The 2,989-nt window shown below is 44.7% G+C and overlaps 1 protein-coding gene across 7 annotated transcripts in view; it reads left to right on the forward strand.

The window, feature by feature from the left end:
• The window catches only part of PLEKHM3 (pleckstrin homology domain containing, family M, member 3), a 162,666-nt gene that overhangs the window by 36,529 nt on the left and 123,148 nt on the right, over nucleotides 1–2,989 (forward strand). The window lies entirely within an intron of this gene.

The following is a 2,989-nucleotide window of genomic DNA, read 5'->3' on the forward strand; positions in this document are numbered from 1 at the left end:
CAGGCGGGAAAGGCCTGTGGTGAGCCAGCCATTGACTTTGGAAAATGGTTTTGAAATAAGGAGACACTGGTTTTAGTGTAGGTCCTTACAAATGATTGATACTTTGGTATTTGATTAAACTAATTGATGGAGTATATTTCAAAGTCTCGACATTCGACAGTAATTTACTGAGAGCTTGCTTTGTGCACATTCTGGAATTACAGTACACTTCTCTGGCTTTCGGTCGCTGACAGGTTCAACAAACGTGCTTATTATTGCAACCAGGGAGGACAGCTCAGGTTAATTCTCAAGACGTGAGTAGCTGAATTGGAAACTTCTAGTAAAAGGGGAAGAAAAGCCTCAGGTGTAACGTAAGGATTGTCACCTGGTTGTTGCCTAATTCACCTCCCTCTGGTGAGTTTGCTTCCCGGGGACGTGTGCACTGTTTTGTGCTGCATTAGCAGCGCCCTACCACTCAGACCGAGGAAGGAGGGATGCAGGCCGAGGGTACCATTCCGCAGGCAGTGGGTAAATGAAACAGGAAAAAGACAAAGGTGAGTGAGAGGCCGGGAGAAGGATGCTAAGTAGAAAAGAATAGGAAAAGGACTAGATAATGGGCAGGGGTAGAACTTTGGGGCAGCTGCTTTGGGTGCCCTGTTTTAGGGTGCCTCCCTTGGCTGTGTTCACTACGGTTGGTTGGTTGGAGCATAGGTCGGGATGGGTGGTAGTGAGGAATCTAGGAGACAGGGGTCAGGTGGTCTAAAACTCACTTGCTCTGCTCAGCTTTTACCTTCACGTTTTGGTTTGGAGTTTTAATAGGGCACAGGCAGGTTTTAATTTGGGGTGGGGAGAAGTCAATTCTAATTTGTGTAGTGTAGCCAGTTCTAAAGTCCAACATTTTAATTTCATTTCTTTGCTCTCTCTTCCATCGGAAACTGCTACCTTCAGTTGCCTTGTGATACGAGTGGTTTTACTGGGCTGCTTTTCGTTTTCCTTCTTTGCCTGTGCATGGAACACTTGCTTCCTACCTCAGGTAGGACTACTTCATCTCCTGTAGGGGGCAGAGTCTCAAAAGGAAAAGGCAGAAACTTGTTAAGCAAAACTCCGAATGTTTTTTAAATTACTTGGGAGGCTGTTCATTATATCAAGGATTATTATAGCAGATGGAACTTTAAAAATTGATCTATGTTTCTCACAAACACAGTTAATCTAAACCAGCTGCTTCTCTGTGTAGTACTTGTGTTCCCTAGCTTTGCATTCTCATAAAAACACTCATTCGGTGAAAGAGCTGGTTCCATAGCGTGTTTACCTTCCAGAAGGCCAAAAAGTCCAGTCAATTGTTTTTAGTTGAGTCTTGGCTTTGTCTGTTATTTTAAGGAGAAGCTAATTCACAATATTTCATGGTTTTAGTGAGCCTCTTTGGACTGTAAGTTTTTACGTCCACTTAGTCCCTCCCCCTGTGAATATTTTTGATGAATAAGCCTTAAAAGTGGAAGATTGCACTGGGTAGCTCTTTATTAATGATGTCATTCAGTTGCTATTCAGGGGAGCCACAAACGTTGGCTTTTAAATCTACAAAATAGTGCACTTGGCCTTATTGCACTAAATTCTTTCTATAGGTGAAGAATTTTCTATATTCTTCAAAACTTAAAGTGCCCCTGCAGAGAAAATGGATCACAACCACCCAAAAATGTCTGAGGTTATGGTTTTGAAAATACATGTTTATATATGACTGTATATTTCTTAGCATGTGCTTGAACTTTTTATAGTTGTATTTGATTATGTGCGGTTTGGTCCACGACTTCCTCTCAGCTCCACGGCCGCCCTATGCTTGGGAAGCCCCAGCCACGGTGGTCTTCTCGCCGTTCTGGAACCTACCTTGGTCAGTCCCGCCTCCGCAGCCTTTACACATGCTCTTCCCTCTTTCTGAAAATATGCCTTTGAAAATTAACTTCTTCCATTCCATCATTTATTGTGTTGTAAGTCTCTGACCACGTGCCTTGAAATGGGTGCACCTGGGCAAGTCAGTGCTGCAAGAAAGCAGACGTGGTCCCTGCTCTCAGGGAACTTGCATTCCACTAGGGAAGCCAGACATCATTTATATAATCACTTCGTGACTGCCAAATGGCAACTGAGACAAGAGCTCTGGAAGGCAGGCCCACCTGGGGTTAGAGAACTGACAGAGGTGGACTGTAGGAAATTGCAGATATTGGTTTATTGTCGACCTACAAAAACCGGGCAGTTTGGCAAGGCTGAACCTAATGTCAGACCCTGAAGCTGCAGGAGGTGCTGAGCAGAGGAGCACGTGAGGACAGTGGAGTTTAAGGAAAACTCGGTGGCGCTTCTGTGCAGCTTTTCAGAAACACCTCTGCAGCAGAAGACGAGGGCCCGTCGTTAGTGAAGTTGCCGGTGGGATTCTAAATTGTGTTTGGCAATGGGGAATCTGTGCTATTAAAATATTAATGCTAAGACAAATGCTTGTGCAGCTTATTGAAATATTTATCAAGTAGGCACCTATAAGTGCTTCTAAGTTGGGCTGCACACAGAGAGCTGTGGTGTGAGGCAGCAGCCCTGTTTTCCTCAGGAATGCGACATGTGTACATACCAATTTCCCCTCAATAGATAAGGTTTTCTTGGCACTAGTACACACAGAGATTTTTTCCTGTAATTTCCCCGCAATCAAGAAACCTAGCAATTGAGTCCAGTTCCATAATAAAAGGGCCCAGGGCCTTGCTTATGCTGCATCAGGGAGACGCACAGCTCACCTTTTAAAGCGCCTTTCCTTGCTGCTTTGTCATCTGGAAGTGAAATCGGATGGCCCACTGTGGGGCAAGGTTCCTGATTCTGAAGTTGACAAGGAAGAGACTGCAAGAAAGAGTGAGCCCTGGGGATCCCTCGCCATTGTCACGCTGTCAGTTTTCATGGGTTTACTTCTTCGGCTGCTGTTTAACCTCTTGGGGCTGCTGTTGGTAATTACGTTTCTCTGGCTTTAAGAGCTTTTTGCTTTCCT

This window comes from Myotis brandtii, unplaced genomic scaffold, assembly GCF_000412655.1.
Source record: "Myotis brandtii unplaced genomic scaffold, ASM41265v1 scaffold43, whole genome shotgun sequence".
NCBI classification, from domain to species: Eukaryota; Metazoa; Chordata; class Mammalia; order Chiroptera; family Vespertilionidae; genus Myotis; species Myotis brandtii.